The sequence below is a fragment of the Lolium perenne genome, chromosome 2, assembly GCF_019359855.2.
Source record: "Lolium perenne isolate Kyuss_39 chromosome 2, Kyuss_2.0, whole genome shotgun sequence".
NCBI lineage: Eukaryota > Viridiplantae > Streptophyta > Magnoliopsida > Poales > Poaceae > Lolium > Lolium perenne.
Window position 1 is genome coordinate 66776032 of NC_067245.2, and position 20069 is coordinate 66796100.

Consider the following 20069-nt stretch of genomic DNA (forward strand, 5'->3'; position numbering starts at 1 on the left):
GAGGATGCTCAACGTATGTTGTTCATGTTGTCTCGGTATGGATGGCCTATAGTTGAGATACTGAAAGAACATGGAGCCCCCATGTGTGGTTTTGGTAATTGATGACAATCCCTATGGACTACCGGTTTTATTGAGAATCTATCTTAGGTCGTGTCCATAGCCATGTATTGGTCTCAAGGTTGCAAGATGGAGAAGATCGAGTACAATGACGAAGACGGATGAAGACGGTGTCGAAGAGAGATGAAGACGGTGTAGAAGATGAAGAGGGATGAAGACGGCGTAGAAGATGGATGATTACGGTGGCATGTGATACGTCTCCAACGTATCGATAATTCCTTATGTTCCATGCCACTTTATTGATGATACCTACATGTTTTATGCATACTTTCTGTCATATTTATGCATTTTCCGGCACTAACCTATTAACGAGATGTCGAAGAGCCAGTTGCTGTTTTCTGCTGTTTTTGGTTTCAGAAATCCTAGTAAGGAAATATTCTCGGAATTGGACGAAATCAACGCCCAGGATCTTATTTTTCCACGAAGCTTCCAGAACACCGGAGAGGAAACGAAGTGGGGCGACGAGGCGGCGACACGCCAGGGCGGTGCGGCCCACCCCTGGACGCGCGGCCCTGCTGTGTGGGCCCCTCGCGTCGCCCCTAAACCTACCTCCTCCGCCTACTTAAGCCTTCGTCGATAATAACTCCAGTACCGAGAGCCACGATACGGAAAACCTTCCAGAGACGCCGCCGCCGCCAATCCCATCTCGGGGGATTCAGGAGATCGCCTCCGACACCCTGCCGGAGAGGGGAATCATCTCCCGGAGGACTCTTCACCGCCATGGTCGCCTCCGGAGTGATGAGTGAGTAGTTCACCCCTGTACTATGGGTCCATAGCAGTAGCTAGATGGTCGTCTTCTAGTAATTGTGCTATCATTGTTGGATCTTGTGAGCTGCCTAACATGATCAAGATCATCTATATGTAATGCTACATGTTGTGTTTGTTGGGATCCGATGAATAGAGAATGCTATGTTATTTTGATTATCAATCTATTATCTATGTGTTGTTTATGATCTTGCATGCTCTCCGTTACTAGTAGAGGCTCTGGCCAAGTTTTTGCTTGTAACTCCAAGAGGGAGTATTTATGCTCGATAGTGGGTTCATGTCTCCATTAAATCTGGGGGAGTGACAGAAACCTCTAAGGTTGTGGATGTGCTGTTGCCACTAGGGATAAAACATCAATGCTATGTCTAAGGATGTATTCGTTGATTACATTACGCACCATACTTAATGCAATTGTTTGTTGTTTACAACTTAATACTGGAGGGGGTTCGGATGATAACCTGAAGGTGGACTTTTTAGGCATAGATGCATGCTGGATAGCGGTCTATGTACTTTGTCGTAATGCCCAATTAAATCTCACAATACTCATCATAACATGTATGTGCATGGTCATGCCCTCTTTATTTGTAAATTGCCCAACTGTAATTTGTTCACCCAACATGCTTATTCTTATGGGAGAGACGCCTCTAGTGAACTGTGGACCCCGGTCCATTCTTAACATCGAATACAATCTACTGCAATACTCGTTCTACTGTTTTCTGCAAACAATCATCATCCACACTATACATCTAATCCTTTGTTACAGCAAGCCGGTGAGATTGACAACCTCACTGTTACGTTGGGACAAAGTACTTTGGTTGTGTTGTGCAGGTTCCACGTTGGCACCGGAATCCCTGGTGTTGCGCCGCACTACACTCCGCCGCCATCAACCTTCAACGTGCTTCTTGGCTCCTACTGGTTCGATAAACCTTGGTTTCTTACTGAGGGAAAACTTGCCGCTGTACGCATCACACTGATGAGCCACAAGTATAGGGGGTGTATCATAGTATCTTCGATAAGTAAGAATGTCGATCCCAACGAGGAGCAGAAGGTGTTGACAAGCAGTTTCGATGAAGGATTCACTATAATGCTCACAAACAAATATTCAGGGGGTTTGGATGTAGCAGATGAATAAAGTACGAGTAAGTAAAGTGCGAGAGTAACAATTGCAGCGAGTGGCCCAATCCTTTTTAGCACAAAGGACAAGCCGGTTTGTTTACTTATAATGACCAAACGTTCTCGAGGACACACAGGATTTTAGTCTAGTGCTTTCGCTACATACGGCTAATTAATCTTCATTGTTTTGATAAGTGTTGTGTGGGTGAACCTATGCTAATGTACCGCCCTTCCTAGGACTAATACATACTTGTGATTATACCCCTTGCAAGCATCCGCAACTACAAGAAAGTAATTAAGATAAATCTAACCACAGCCTTAAACTCTGAGATCCTGCTATCCCTCCTGCATCGATATACCAACGGGGGTTTAGGTTTCTGTCACTCCAGCAACCCCGCAATTGGCAAACGAGTACAAGATGCATTCCCCTAGGCCCATAAAGGTGAAGTGTCGTGTAGTCGACGTTCACACGACACCACTAGAAGAATAACACCACAACTTAAATATCATAACATTGAATATTACTCAACCATACTTCACTACTAACATTTAGACTTCACCCATGTCCTCAAGAACTAAACGAACTACTCACGAGACATCATATGGAACATGATCAGAGGTGATATGATGATGAATAACAATCTGAACATAAACCTTGGTTCAACGGTTTCACTCAATAGCATCAATAACAAGTAGAAATCAACACCGGGAGAGTTTCCCCTATCAAACAATCAAGATCAAACCCAAATTGTTACAGCGGTGACGATGTGCAGCGGTGGAGACGGCGGTGATGATGATGGAGATGATGATGATGGTGATGGTGATGATGTCCAACTCGATGGCGGTGACGATGGCGTCGATTTCCCCCTCCGGGAGGGAATTTCCCCGGCGGATCTCAGCCTGCCGGAGAGCTCTTTTCTCTCTGGTGTTCTCCGCCTCGCAGAGGCGGCTGTGTCTCTTCGCGACCTATCCCCTGGAGCTTAGGTTTTCGGGACGAAGACGTTCGCGAAGAAAAGGAGGCGAGAGGGGGCTGTGGGCCCCCTCCTCACAGGGCGGCGCGGCCAGGCCTTGGGCCGCGCCGGCCTATGAGGTGGGCCCACCTCGGGTCCCCTCGGCTCCCCCTTCTGGCTCTCTTCATCCTCTGGAAAAATAAGGTTTTTCATATAATTTCCGTCAACTGTTGATCTTCCGAAATATTGCATTCAGACGGCGCTTTTTCCAGCAGAATCCTGGCTCCGGTGCGCGATCCTCCAATAATCATGAATCATGCAAAATAGATGAAATAACATAAGTATCATCTCCAAATATGAAATATATCAATGAATAACAGCAAATTATGATATAAAATAGTGATGCAAATTGGACGTATCAACTCCCCCCAAGCTTAGACTTCGCTTGTCCCCAAGCGAAACTGAACTCGGTAAACAGGACCACATGTTTATGGAGTGAAGAGTCGATAAATAAAATACGGACAAGAAGCATCATATTCATTCACACAAGACATTCTAGTAAACAACTTCCTCATATAATTCAACTTGAAACAAGTATAAGGTAATCACAAATAAAGGTGCATAAGAAATCATAGTTGGTGATGGCAAACTTCGTTCTTGGTCAGAGAACAATTAACAGGTTATACTTATCTTATTGAGCAGCGCTCTCATGTTAAAGTTTATATGGCACAACTTGCATACTCAATCATAATAGTCTCCTCATGATCATTGATAACTTTCAAAGCTATATTCATTCAGATAAAACTTGTACTAAACAAGGAAGAGTAAAAGACATGATGAGATAAATCACAATATAGTAGTTTGATCACAACAACTCAAATGCTTGCTTAAGATGGAGGGAAATAGGTTTACTGACTCAACATAAAGTAAAAGACAAGCCCTTCGCAGAGGGAAGCAGGGATTAAATCATGTGCTAGAGCTTTTTCAGTTTTGAAATCATATAAGGAGAATGAAAGTAACATTTTGAGAGGTGTTTGTTGTTGTCAACGACTGGTAGCGGGTACTCTAACCCCCTTGCCAGACAAACCTTCAAAGAGAGGCTCCCATTTTATTTTTGTGTGGCACTCCTTCCAACCTTTCTTTCACAAACCATGGCTAACCGAATCCTCGGGTGCCTGCCAACAATCTCATACCATGAAGGAGTGCCTTTTTATTTTAGTTTTATTATGATGACACTCCCCCAACCTTTGCTTACACAAGCCATGGCTAACTGAATCCTTCGGGTGCCGTCCATCAATCACATACCATGGAGGAGTGTCTATTTAGGTTAATTAATTTGGGACTGGGAATCCCATTGCCAGCTCTTTTTGCAAAGTTATTGGATAAGTGGATGAAGCCACTAGTCCACTGGTGAAAGTTGCCCAACAAGATTGAAAGATAAAACACCACATACTTCCTCATGAGCTATAAAACATTGACACAAATAAGAGATAGTAAATTTTGAATTATTTAAAGGTAGCACACGAAGTATTTACTTGGAATGGCCGGAAATACCATGTAGTAGGTAGTTATGGTGGACACAAATGACATAGGTTTGGGTTAAGGTTTGGATGCACGAGAAGTATTCCCTCTCAGTACAGGTCTTTGGCTAGCAAGGTTAATTAGCAAGCATAAGAGTCGAGGGAAACAAACAAATATACATGTGATAGAAACAATCATGCATCTTCCTTGCAAGCACAAACAGTTTTAACTTCAGAATAATAAGCTATGAGCTAACAAGAAAGAAAGATAATGAAACAACTACATGTATTTCTCTTTTCTATTTAAACCTCAAAGTGTTGTTGCTATTGACCAATGCTAAGTTTTCCAAAACCAAATAGATTTATTCAATGCTCCCAAAGTGATACCAATACTAATAACAAGAACAATCATATAATAAGGATTCCAAACTAAAATAAAATGTGCAACATGTAAATGATAAGACTTCTCATTAATATTCCATAACGATAACTCACACCAAGGGATACATAGACAACCAACTAAAGGAGAGATACTTCCACGCTGCAACCCATCTTATATGATAACTTCCCTACTCATGATATGACACTACTTGACAGTAAAAAGTAAAAGGTAGTGATGATGTGATACCGCGACACTCCCCCAAGCTTGGAACAAACCAAGGGGATGCCAATACCGATGATGAATTACTCCTTCGGCGATGGTGGTGAATTCCTCCCGCGCTTCTTACAGATTTCCTTCAGCTTCAGCTTCTCAGTTTGGCAGTTCTGCACTAAGACTCGAAGAGATTCGTTGTTATCTGAAGTTGGCGGTGGCGGACTTGTGACGGGAACCGAGTAATATTCCAGCATTCTACGGAGTCGGTAATTCTCCTCATGAAGTATCTCCACTTCTCTTCTTAGAGCACGGTATTGATCACAAAACTCGTCGGTAACCCGTAGAGCTTCTTCTTCCGAAAGCCCCTTGCCCTTGTTGTTGGAGGCCATGGTGCTCCTAGATTGAAAACAAATCCTGGCAGAAACAGCTCGAAACAAAACACGTCGAGAAAACGTATACGGACCTCCAGAGGTCCGGGGGGTTATATAGCAGAAATTTTCATGACAAAAGGAAAGTACCAGGTCGAATCAGAGTCGGAAAGAGGCGACGAGGCGGCCAGCTCATAGGGCGGCGCGGCCTGGCTGGGGCCCGCGCCGGCCTATGGGGGCACGCCCTCGTGCGTCTCCTCCACTCCGTTTCGATCTCGTAATTTTTCATATTTTCCAAAAACAGCAAAAACATTGTTCGGAAAGTAAATTGTGAACTTTTTATTACCAGTACTGTTACCTATTCAAAGTCGAGTCCTGGCGGACTGTCAATTTGACCTTTGATGAAAGCCTCCGGTGTTTCCACTCGAATAACATCAACATCTACATTGTAAGAATCACCTGAGATATAATGCTTGAGTCTTTGTCCATTCACCACTTGTGTGGCATTGCCTTGGAGAGAGCTAATTTTAATTGCTCCTGAACGATACACCTCCTCAACAACATATGGTCCTTCCCATTTCGAGAGTAATTTCGCTGCAAAGAATCTGATACGAGACCGATACAATAGGACTTTATCCCCAATATTAAATTCTCTTTTGATTATCCTTCTATCATGCCATTTTTTAACTTTCTCTTTAAAGAGTTTAGCATTTTCATAAGCTTCACTTCTCCATTCATCTAGAGAACTCAATTGCAGCAACCTCTTATTACCAGCTAGTTTAGGATCTTTATTTAATTCTCTAACAGCCCAATAAGCTTTGTGCTCTAGTTCTAAAGGTAAATGACAAGCTTTTCCATAAACCATTTTATAAGGTGACATTCCCATGGGATTTTTATAAGCAGTTCTATAAGTCCATAGTGCTTCCTTCAATTTACTAGCCCAATTCTTTCTAGTTTTATTAACAGTCTTTTGCAAGATAGATTTAATTTCTCTACTTGATAATTCTACTTGCCCACTAGTTTGAGGATGATAAGCGGAAGCAATTCTATGATTAATACCATATTTAGCAAGAGTTTTCCTAAAACCACCATGAATAAAATGAGAACCTCCATCAGTCATAATATATCTAGGAACTCCAAATCTAGGAAAAATAATATCTAAAAGCATCTTTAAAGAGGTCTCACCATCAGCACTTTTTGTAGGTATGGCTTCCACCCATTTAGTAACATAATCAACAGCAACAAGTATATGAGTGTTACCTTCTGAAGAGGGAAAAGGTCCCATGAAGTCAAATCCCCAACAATCGAACGGTTCAATAACAAGAGTATAATTCATAGGCATTTCATTGCGTCTAGAGATATTACCAACCCTTTGCCATTCATCACAAGATAAGATAAACTTCCTTGCATCTTTGAAGAGAGTCGGCCAATAAAAACCTGATTGTAGAACCTTTTGCGCAGTTCTATCTCCGGCGTGATGTCCTCCATAAGCACTACCATGACATTTACTCAATATCTCTTGTTGTTCATATTCGGGAACACATCTTCGCAGAATACCATCCACTCCTTCTTTATATAAGTGTGGGTGTTATCACCAGAATCTGACCGAGTCAAAGGTGGGCCGCGATCAAGATGGGCTTGAAGATTATATACGGAAGAAATACGTGAATCGGCCTTATATGCAAAGTTTGGGCTAGTTTGCCCTTGTATCTGTAATATAGTAGATCGCATCTTAGATTAGAAGATAGAGTTTGACCCGTGCACGGTTAGGTGCACACCTAAATTAGAAAGTCCCCTGGACTATAAATATGTATCTAGGGTTTATGAAATAAACAACAACCAACGTTCAACACAAATCAATCTCGGCGCATCGCCAACTCCTTCGTCTCGAGGGTTTCTACCGGTAAGCATCATGCTGCCTAGATCGCATATTGCGATCTAGGCAGCATAGGCTTATTTCGTTGTTCATGCGTTGCTCGTACTGAAGCCTTTTTGATGGCGAGCAACGTAGTTATCTTAGATGTGTTAGGGTTAGCATTGTTCTTCGTATCATATGCTGTCGTAGTGCAACCCTTATGCATCTAGCCGCCCTTACACCTATCTTAGGTGTAGGGGCGCACCCGCTTGATCATTATTTAGTAGATCCGATCCGTTACGGTTGCTCCTTGTTCTTCAAGGATTAGTTTAATATCTGCAATAGTTAGGCCTTACAAAGGGTTGGAGGATCCAGCGACGCGTAGGGTGTCGTTTGCTAGCCCTAGACAGGATGTTCCGAGGATCAACCTCGTGTTGGTTTTTAGGCCTTGTCTAGGACCGGCTTACGATCACCGTACGTGACCGCGAGGCCCAATCGTGAGTAGGATGATCCGATTATGCGGTGAAAACCCTAAATCGTCGTAGATCGCTTTAGCTTTATCTTGATCAAGCAGGACCACCATATATTCGTGCACCCCGTACGAATCATGGGTGGATCGGCTCCTTGAGCCGATTCACAGGATAACCTGAGAGCCGATCGAGGCTCGTATTTAATGTTTACGTGTATGCCATGCAGGAAACTAAGCGAGGCATCTCCATCACCTTCCTGACCAGGTATAGGTCAGGTGGCACGCCCTTGCACCAGCATCGGACGTGTGTACCAGAGGCTTTGCGGGCCGTCGCTCGGAGGGACCAGGGCCAGCCGCAGCCCTAAGTTGTTCCCGGCTCTACTGTGTTGCCCGTCGCTGCTCGCCAGTGGGTTTCTGACCGCAACACATTCTGGCACGCTCGGTGGGACGAGCTTCGTCATCAACCACATCGCCATCTACATCTGAGATGGCGGACGGCACTCCAGTCACGTACGAGGATCTGACTGACGAGCTCAAGAAGAAGTATGACGAGGTCAAAGCAATCCTCGAAGCCGACCTCATCGGCTCTTTTCACAAAACCCGTTCACATGGCATCAGGTGGAAGGGGTTCTCGCCTGATGGTGCGCTCGATGGGATAGACCTCTCTGCCCCGTCAGAAGAACGCACCAGGTCCCTACGTCAGGAGATCAACTACTTGGTGGCTCACTCGCTGCACCGCCACTCTGAGAACCTGGTGAACACTTTGGAGCGTGTCGCTCTCCGGGTGATCCAGGAGATCATGAGGCACCAGTACTCTCCGTCAGGACCAGCTCTCGGGACACACCAAGGAGAGATGCCACTCCAGTACCGTCCACCGCTACCATTTGCGTTGGCAGCAGCAGAAGTGCCGAATTCACCGGCATTCGTCGTCTACAAGATCGGTGGTGACCCTAGTGACTGCCAGTTCTTGCATGAGGCGCCTAAGGAGATCCCTCACGGGTACATGTGCACATACGTGCCGGCTGCGATAGCGGGCACTCACAAACCAGGCCGCGATAGCAGGGGACTTCGGGAAAGCGGGGAGGAACGTCGGCGACAGATCTTGAGAAGCAGACGTGGCTAGCTAAATATGCCACCCCGACGAACCTCCAGAGCTCAGCTCCTGCAGTTGGCTCAGAGCTGGAAAAGCAAGCATGGCTGGCTAAGTACGCCACCCCGGCGAATCTTCAGAGTTCGACTCCTACAGCCAGCACCGTGGATCAGATCAGCACGATCCTGAGGGACCAGTTCGGCATGGTGCCGAAAAGGAGGACAATCGGCTATTCCAAGCCGTACCCCGATGAATACGAGTTGGTCCCGCTACCACCCAAGTATCGGCTCCCTGACTTCTCCAAGTTCAGCGGATCAGATGGTTCCAGCTCCATCGAGCATGTGAGCCGATATTTGGCACAACTAGGAACAGCCTCAGCGTCGGATCCACTACGCGTGAGGTTCTTCGCACAGTCCCTCAGGGGATCGGCTTTTGGGTGGTACACTTCGTTGCCACCGGACTCGATCCGGACTTGGAAGCAGTTGGAAGAACAGTTCCATATGCAGTTTCACTCAGAAGCTTCCGAGGCCAGCATTGCCGATCTAGCTCAAATACGTCAGAAGCGTGGAGAAACCGTGGCGGAATATATCCAGCGCTTCAGGAATATGAGGAACCGATGTTATTCGGCTCGTGTGACTGAAAAGGAAGCAGTCGAGTTGGCAGTGGTGGGCCTTGCCTCACAAATCAAGTACATGGCCTCCCAAGCAGACTACCCTTCACTGGCGCACATGGTTCAGAAACTGTCAGCATATGAACAGCGCCATCTGGACTTGTACCAGGAAAATTCAAGCGTGCGGTAGTCCTGGTTGAGGCAGATGAAGACGAAGACTCTGTGGGAGATCAAGAGGTAGCAGTGGCTGAATGGACTCGGGGGGCAAACCCCGTGTCCTGCAAATGGGTAAAGCCACCAGGTCCGCCCAGAGGGTTCGATTTTGACGTGACCAAAACTGAGCAAATCTTCGACCTCTTACTCAAGGAGAAGCAGTTGAATATACCCGAAGGCCTCAAAATCCCCACGGTACAGGAGCTGAACGGAAAGCCATACTGCAAATGGCATAACTCGGTCTCCCATGCCACCAACGACTGCAGGGTGTGGCGTCAGCAGATCCAAATGGCGATAGAACAAGGACGTCTGATTTTCAACCAGTACGCCATGAAGGTCGACACCCACCCCTTTCCCGCCGTTAACATGGTGGAGTGCACTTACCCTGAAGGTTGCCAGCCAGGATCCTCGTTCAGCATCAACATGGTAGGACCTGGACACCACGCTGGCAAGGATGGAGACGAGGGCAGCTGCTCTCGTAACACAGAGGAAGCCGCTCCACGCGATCGGCTCCGTCATGATGGCAAGCGCTACGTCACAGAGGGAGAAGTGAAGAACATAAGATATCAGCGACCTCTCTCTGATCACCTCCTCAATAAATATGTGAGCCAATATAGCCAACGCCGACGATCCAGCGACGATGATGAAAGAGATCGTCTGGATAGAGAAGCCAGAAGACATCGTCGGCATGATCGCGATGAGGAGGAGTACGAGCGCCGTGCCAAGGAAAAGTCAAGGGAACCAGACGAGGAGGATAGGCACTGGGACTGTCCCTTCTTCAGACACTGCTGGGATTCAGGAATGAGCCGATTGCCTACAATCGGCAATTGCCCAGAATGTAACCAGAAGAAGAAGGAGGCAGCCAACGTGTCCGTGTTCAAACATCTAGGGCCTCTCCCACCACAAAGCAAACGCGCTGAGTCCCCTCGGATGGAAGATCTCGAGGATTCGGAAGACGAGGGAGAAGAAGAAGAAGACAGGTACCACCGACCAAGGTGGTGCCCTGATGGACTCAGCCGTTCCCAAAAGCGTAGGGTTCAGCGATTGCGCGGCTTGGAAGAAGCTGAAAGGTTATATCTGCACACGCTAAGTAAGGCGCGGCCTGATCTGGCCGCGAAGATCCAGCGAACCCTAGATGAAGAGGGTCGACCACAAAAGATGGCGTGGCGCCCCAAGCAAAGGAAAGCTGATGATGAGACATCGGCCGGCACAAACATGGTGCTCGTCCTTCCGACAGAGCTTAGTGCTCCAGGATTACACGAGGCACCCAATTTGGACGACCGCGAGCGCATCGATGTGACGAAGGGCAGGGTTAGGATGGTCTTATCCACTGGCCTGACCGTGTAGCAAGAGCAAACCGATGAGCAAATGTGGCGAGGCCGATCCTTGGGATCGGCCCCCAAAGGTATATGAAGGAAAATTACAAAACCTTCATTGAGCGCTTCGATCGATATGGAGGCCGATTCCAGCAATCGGCCAAAATTATCTTCACCACATGTTCTGCTTGTGTTCAACATCAATCTACTTGGCAGCGGTTTTACGTCGGCTGATGAGTTAGGAAGAATCAACATTGGTCCTACCAGAGCCGACGTGCAAATACAGTGCCTTGGCTAAACTACAGAGCCGATATCTGCAGTTACCTGACAGATTCGGCTCGGGGGGCACCTAAACCAGATGAACATGTGAACATGTGCAGGTGAACATGTGTGCAGTGAAATATTGGGGGCCGATAGGAAAAATCGGCCAGTAAAAAAAAAATTTCATGACATACAGCCGATGCGCAGCCATCGACTCTAGTGCAATTATACAAGATCTACCGGATTTCGACCAAGTCCAGCTCATCTGTGAGGCCCTCTGCTTCCTCAAGGGGACAAACAATGAGAGCTTCCTCAGCTGCAATGAGCCGATTGCAACAGTACTGTAGTGTTTCGTCTACAATATCGGCTTTCAACAGAGGAAGAAGTAGCCTTGGCTGAGGCTCGGGGGGCAGCTGGCCCGGTAGATGCTCTGTTTTAGAAGCCGATTGAGGCGTCATCGGCTGAATCCTTCATTGCAACCTCCTTCAAAAATGATGAGTGCTCGCAGAAGAGGATCGCTGAAACTGGTGGGAGAAATTTAAGGGCTCTCTTGAAGACTCCACATTATCCACCAGATCTCGGAATCATCAGTTGAAGAATTGAAGGATGGATTTTAAAGGACCGATAAATATTATCGGCTCATTACGCATTGGCTAAGCGGACAGATCGGCAAAATCAGTATGAGGGGAAATCGGCTAAATTAAGCTCAAAGGAATCGGCAAAATCAAATTGGGAGAAGTTCTTCATTGATAAGCAAGATTTCTTACATAAAGAGCTGATTGCTCTCAAAAGGAAGTACTAGGGGATACATTGCCCCATCTACTACTACTGATCCTATGCTAAAGGTCCTATCTACGGGCCGTCGCTGCCCTCGTCGTCGCCGTCGTCGCCGCTATCGGCGCTACTCCCGGCAGGCTCGTCGTCGCTGCTCCAGCGGCCGCCGACCGGGCCCTCATTGTCCTCGTCCTCCTCGTCAGCGTCGTCGTCGTCGCTGTCGAAGTCACTGAGGTTCCCCGGCCAGGGACAGAAGCGTTTGGCCGGCGGCTCGTCGGGGGAGGTGTCGTCCTCCTCCTCCTCCTCCTTCTCCTCCTCCTCCTCCTCGGGAGAGGTGAAGTCGTCGCAGGAGAAGCGATCGTCATCGCTCTCCTCCTCCGTTTCCCCGTCGGCAAGGAAGCGGAGGTCGCTTTCCCCGTCGGTCAAGGACTTGTCGTCCTCAGACCAGACGGAGAAGTCATGGCTGGGCTCCTCCCGGGCCTCGATGGCTCGGCGGGAGTTGGCCGCGTGAACCTCCTCCTGGTTCGGCTCCGGCGTCGGCTCGCGGGACGAGGAGGACTGGGTGGAAAGATCCGATGAAGCAGAGGAGGAAGAAGACATGGTGGCGTAGGAGGGCTTTTGGAGTGCTAATGCGAAGGGGATGCGGAAGTAAACTGTTCAGAGCGGTTAAATAAAAGGTGATATAGTGGAAATTCAATGCCACATCAGTTTCCGAGGAAGTGGTGCCTAAAAAAAAACTGCCAGGTCACGCGGAGAAGTTGAGAAGGCAAGGCATCATGATGAAGGATACTGCGACAGTTCTGCCACGACATGACCCGACGAAGAAAAAGCAGAGTGATTTTGGAATTATCAATTCCAAAACCAGGGGGGCATGTGTTATCACCAGAATCTGACCGAATCAAAGGTGGGCCGCGATCAAGATGGGCTTGAAGATTATATACGGAAGAAATACGTGAATCGGCCTTATATGCAAAGTTTGGGCTAGTTTGCCCTTGTATCTGTAATATAGTAGATCGCATCTTAGATTAGAAGATAGAGTTTGACCCGTGCACGGTTAGGTGCACACCTAAATTAGAAAGTCCCCTGGACTATAAATATGTATCTAGGGTTTATGAAAGAAACAACAACCAACGTTCAACACAAATCAATCTCGGCGCATCGCCAACTCCTTCGTCTCGAGGGTTTCTACCGGTAAGCATCATGCTGCCTAGATCGCATCTTGCGATCTAGGCAGCATAGGCTTATTTCGTTGTTCATGCGTTGCTCGTACTGAAGCCTTTTTGATGGCGAGCAACGTAGTTATCTTAGATGTGTTAGGGTTAGCATTGTTCTTCGTATCATATGCTGTCGTAGTGCAACCCTTATGCATCTAGCCGCCCTTACACCTATCTTAGGTGTAGGGGCGGCACCCCGCTTGATCATTATTTAGTAGATCCGATCCGTTACGGTTGCTCCTTGTTCTTCAAGGATTAGTTTAATATCTGCAATAGTTAGGCCTTACAAAGGGTTGGAGGATCCAGCGACGCGTAGGGTGTCGTTTGCTAGCCCTAGACAGGATGTTCCGAGGATCAACCTCGTGTTGGTTTTTAGGCCTTGTCTAGGACCGGCTTACGATCACCGTACATGACCGCGAGGCCCAATCGTGAGTAGGATGATCCGATTATGCGGTGAAAACCCTAAATCGTCGTAGATCGCTTTAGCTTTATCTTCATCAAGCAGGACCACCATATATTCGTGCACCCGGTACGAATCATGGGTGGATCGGCTCCTTGAGCCGATTCACAGGATAACCTGAGAGCCGATCGAGGCTCGTATTTAATGTTTACGTGTATGCCATGCAGGAAACTAAGCGAGGCATCTCCATCACCTTCCTGACCAGGTATAGGTCAGGTGGCACGCCCTTGCACCAGCATCGGACGTGTGTACCAGAGGCTTTGCGGGCCGTCGCTCGGAGGGACCAGGGCCAGCCGCAGCCCTAAGTTGTTCCCGGCTCTACTGTGTTGCCCGTCGCTGCTCGCCAGTGGGTTTCTGACCGCAACAGTGGGTCATCCCAGAAATAATGCCTCAAGTCATAAAAGAATTTCCTCCTTTGCTGGGCTGAAAAGGTTGGAGGCAAGTACTTGGAAACAATAAAGTTAGCATAATCAGCATACCAAGGACTGTCTCGGGAGCTCACCTTTTTTACAGCCAATTGTTCATTCGGAAAACTATCATTAACAGGAACAGGATCATAAGCAATATTTTCCAATCTAGACAAATTATCAGCAACAGGATTATCAGCACCTTTCCTATCTACAATATGTAAATCAAATTCTTGCAACAGAAGCACCCATCTAATAAGCCTTGGCTTAGCATCTTTCTTTTGCATAAGGTATCTGATTGCAGCATGATCAGTATGAATAGTAACTTTTGAATCAACAATATAAGATCTAAACTTATCACAAGCAAAGACTACAGCTAACAATTCTTTTTTAGTAGTAGCATAATTTCTTTGAGCAGCATCAAGAGTTTTACTAGCATAATGAATAACATTCAATTTTTTATTTACTCGCTGTCCAAGAACAGCGCCTACAGCAAAATCACTAGCATCACACATAATTTCAAATGGTAAGTTCCAATCAGGAGGTTCAACTATAGGAGCAGTTGTTAAGGCTTTCTTTAGAGTTTCAAAAGCTTCCTTACAATCATCATCAAAAACAAAAGGTACATCTTTTTGAAGAAGATTAGTAAGAGGTTTTGAAATCTTGGAGAAGTCTTTAATAAACCTCCTATAAAACCCAGCATGACCAAGAACACTAAGAATACCTTTAACATCCCTAGGATAGGGCATCTTCTCAATTGCTTCAACTTTAGCTCTATCAACTTCAATACCTCTCTCGGAAATTTTATGTCCCAATACAATTCCTTCATTAACCATAAAGTGGCATTTCTCCCAATTAAGAACAAGGTTAGTTTCTTCACATCTCTGCAAAACTTTATCAAGATTCCGCAAGCAATTATCAAAAGAATTCCCATAGACAGAAAAATCATCCATAATACCTCTACAATACTCTCGCAAAAGCCATGAAAAATAGCAGACATGCATCTTTGAAAAGTAGCAGGGGCATTACATAAACCAAAAGGCATACGTCTATAAACATAAGTTCCATAGGGACAAGTGAAAGTGGTTTTCTCTTGATCCTTAGTTTTAACAGCAATTTGTGAAAACCCAGAATAACCATCAAGAAAGCAAAAATGAGTATTTTTAGATAACCTTTCTAACATTTGATCAATAAAAGGCAAAGGGTAATGATCTTTTTTAGTAACCTTATTAAATTTACGATAATCAATGCACATTCTATACCCTACAACTACTCTTTGAGGTATGAGCTCATCATTATCATTAGGCACAACAGTCATTCCTCCTTTCTTAGGAACACAATGCACAGGACTAACCCATCTACTATCAGCAATAGGATATATAATACCAGCTTCAAGAAGTCTTAATACCTCATTTCTTACCACATCCTTCATCTTAGGAATTAGACGACGCTGAGGTTCAACAACAGGCTTCGCATCATCTTCCATATTAATGGCATGTTGGCAAATAGAGGGAGAAATCCCCTTCAATCATCCAGAGTGTAGCCAATAGCACCTCGGTGTTTCTTCAATAATTCCAATAACCTTTCTTCTTCAAACTCTGTAAGCTTAGAACTAATAATAACAGGATATATTTTCTTATCATCAATATGAGCATATTTAAGATTATCAGGCAATGGTTTTAAATCAAAGACAGGATCTTCCTTTGGTGGTGGTGTTGTACCCAGATCTTCTACCGGTAAATCATGCTTAAGGATAGGTTGATGAAGGAAAATTTCATCAAGCTCATCTCTTTCTTCCCTAAAAACTTCACTCTCACTATTCTCCAAATGTTGCTGCAAAGGATTATTAGGAGCAAGAGCAATAGATGCACACTGTTCAACTTTAAAATCATTATTAGGCAAATCAGCTTTATAAGGAGTTTTGGTAAATTTAGAGAAGTTAAACTCATAAGATTCACCAGCAAATTTAGTCAAAATTTTCTCTTTCTTGCAATCTATAATAGCTCCACAAGTATTTAGAAAAGGTCTACCAAAAATGATAGGACAATATTTACTAGCAGCAGAACCAAGTACCAAAAAGTCAGCAGGATATTTAATCTTACCGCATAGAACTTCCACATCTCGAACAATACCAATTGGAGAGATAGTTTCTCTATTAGCCAGCCGAATAACCACATCAATATCTTCAAGTTCACAAGAACCAATTTCGTGCATAATCTCCGTGTAAAGCTCATAAGGAATAGCACTAATACTTGCACCAATATCACATAAACCATAATAACAATGATCTCCAATTCTAACAGATAGCATAGGAACACTAGCTTTCTTAGACTTATTAGGATGTGAAACAATATTAGAAGCATCTTCACAGAAAATAATATGACCATCCTCCACATTTTCAGTCACAAGATCTTTAACTATTGCAACAGCAGGTTCAACTTTTATTTGTTCTTCAGGTTCTATAGGTTTCTTTTCACTTTTATGAACCGCATTATTTATAACAGAGTACTCCTTCATTTTAGCAGGGAAAGGAGTTTTTTCAATATAAGCTTCAGGAATAACATGATCAACAGTTTCAACTACAACGCATTTATTAATAGATGAATCAATTTTATCTTTATACGGTTCATGATACTTATCAAAATTCTTCTTAGGCAATTCATAATGAGAGGCAAAAGCTTTATAAAGATTTGCAGCAACTTGAGAATCAAGACCATAAGTAGCACTCATATTACGAAATTTATCAGTATCCATAAAAGCTTCAATGCATTTATAATCATAATTTATACCTGATTCTCTATCTTTGTCGTTCTCCCATCCTTCAGTATTCTCCTGGATCCGATTAAGAAGGTCCCTTTTAAACTCTTCTTTGTTGCGCATAAATGATCCAGAACAAGAAGTATCCAGCAAGGTCTTGTCTTCAAAAGAAAGTCTTGCATAGAAATTATCAATAATAACATTACCAGGAAGCTCATGAATGGGGCATTTGAGCATTAAAGACTTCAATCTCCCCCATGCTTGGGCAATACTCTCTCCATCATGAGGCCAAAAATTATATATGCGATTCCGATCCTTGTGAATTCACTTGGAGGATAGAACTTAGAATAAAACCGGGGCACAATATCATTCCATTCAAGAGAATCCCCATTATCCAGTAATTTATACCAATGCGCCGCTTTACCAGACAGCGATATAGAGAATAGTTTCTTCCTCACTTCATCCATAGCAATACCTGCACACTTGAATAAACCGCATAATTCATGTAAGAACAGTAAATGATCTCCAGGGTGGACAGTTCCATCCCCTGTATAACGGTTATCCACTACACGTTCAATAATTTTCATAGGTATTTTGTATGGTATTTCTTCCTCACCTGGCGCCTTATCCACTACCTTTGCAGTAGTAGCAGATTTTTCAAATAAAAACTCAAGAGAAGATCTCTCCATAATGAATTATGGCAGCAGGCAGAAATAAAATCAGCACAAACAGTAGAAATTTCCCTTACCAATTCCACTTACCAATAGCGCTTCACTCCCCGGCAACGGCGCCAGAAAATAGTCTTGATGACCCACAAGTATAGGGGGTGTATCGTAGTATCTTCGATAAGTAAGAATGTCGATCCCAACGAGGAGCAGAAGGTGTTGACAAGCAGTTTCGATGAAGGATTCACTATAATGCTCACAGACAAGTATTCAGGGGGGTTTTGATGTAGCAGATGAATAAAGTACGAGTAAGTAAAGTGCGAGAGTAACAATTACAGCGAGTGGCCCAATCCTTTTTAGCACAAAGGACAAGCCGGTTTGTTTACTTATAATGACCAAACGTTCTCGAGGACACACGGGATTTTAGTCTAGTGCTTTCGCTACATACGGCTAATTAATCTTCATTGTTTTGATAAGTGTTGTGTGGGTGAACCTATGCTAATGTACCGCCCTTCCTAGGACTAATACATACTTGTGATTATACCCCTTGCAAGCATCCGCAACTACAAGAAAGTAATTAAGATAAATCTAACCACAGCCTTAAACTCTGAGATCCTGCTATCCCTCCTGCATCAATATACCAACGGGGGTTTAGGTTTCTGTCACTCCGGCAACCCCGCAATTGGCAAACGAGTACAAGATGCATTCCCCTAGGCCCATAAAGGTGAAGTGTCGTGTAGTCGACGTTCACACGACACCACTAGAAGAATAACACCACAACTTAAATATCATAACATTGAATATTACTCAACCATACTTCACTACTAACATTTAGACTTCACCCATGTCCTCAAGAACTAAACGAACTACTCACGAGACATCATATGGAACATGATCAGAGGTGATATGATGATGAATAACAATCTGAACATAAACCTTGGTTCAACGGTTTCACTCAATAGCATCAATAACAAGTAGAAATCAACACCGGGAGAGTTTCCCCTATCAAACAATCAAGATCAAACCCAAATTGTTACAGCGGTGACGATGTGCAGCGGTGGAGACGGCGGTGATGATGATGGAGATGATGATGATGGTGATGGTGATGATGTCCAACTCGATGGCGGTGACGATGGCGTCGATTTCCCCCTCCGGGAGGGAATTTCCCCGGCGGATCTTAGCCTGCCGGAGAGCTCTTTTCTCTCTGGTGTTCTCCGCCTCGCAGAGGCGGCTGTGTCTCTTCGCGACCTATCCCCTGGAGCTTAGGTTTTCGGGACGAAGACGTTCGCGAAGAAAAGGAGGCGAGAGGGGGCTGTGGGCCCCCTCCTCACAGGGCGGCGCGGCCAGGCCTTGGGCCGCGCCGGCCTATGAGGTGGGCCCACCTCGGGTCCCCTCGGCTCCCCCTTCTGGCTCTCTTCATCCTCTGGAAAAATAAGGTTTTTCGTATAATTTCCGTCAACTGTTGATCTTCCGAAATATTGCATTCAGACGGTGCTTTTTCCAGCAGAATCCTGGCTCCGGTGCGCGATCCTCCAATAATCATGAATCATGCAAAATAGATGAAATAACATAAGTATCATCTCCAAATATGAAATATATCAATGAATAACAGCAAATTATGATATAAAATAGTGATGCAAATTGGACGTATCACACACCTTCCTCTTGGGGTTCCCAACGGTCGCGTGCTGTACGCGTATCAAGACTGTTTTCTGGCGCCGTTGCCGGGGACCTGAAGAAAAGTTACACCACAAAGATTTCTAACTCCCACGTCAACTGCACGCCATCAATTGTTTTCTGGCGCCGTTGCCGGGGAGATCAAGACACGCTGCAAGGGGAGTCTCCACCTCCAATCTCTTTACTTTGTTTTTGTCTTGCTTAGTACTTTGTTTGCTGCACTAAATCAAAACACAAAAAAATTAGTTGCTAGTTTTACTTTATTTGCTATCTTGTTCTCCATATTAAAAACACAAAAAAAATTAGTTACTTGCATTTACTTTACTTACTTCATCATGTTTCCTCCTAATTTTACTTTAAAAGATATACCGGTAGGACAAGGGTCTATAATTGGAAGAGATAATATAGAAGAATTTTTCACCCATGTTAGTATGCATGAAGATCTTGAAGATATACCCCTGGCAAAAACTGTCCCTACCTATGAAGATGCCTTTGTCTGTTTGGTACGCATGATGGAAACTAGATTTATTAGTCTCAACCCCATGATACAACACATGTTTCTTACACTTTCTGATATGGAGAGGGGAGAAAAGAGATATTTTGTTTTAAAAGTCCTTGTGCGAGAATTTGAGGATATAGCCAAAGAAGCTAGAAAAGTTTTTATTAAGCATAAGAGGCTTGGTATGTTCACCGATTTTAAAAGAACACTTGAAAAGATGGATATGGATAGAATTAAGTATACTAATAATGTTAATGATGGTGGGGAGATTAAAGCACCAATACCTTGTAAGCTCCTAGGAATGCATGAAGCTCTAGATGATAATTATGCTTGTCTTGTTCCTGAAAATTTGTTTGATGAGAGTAGCAGGTCCA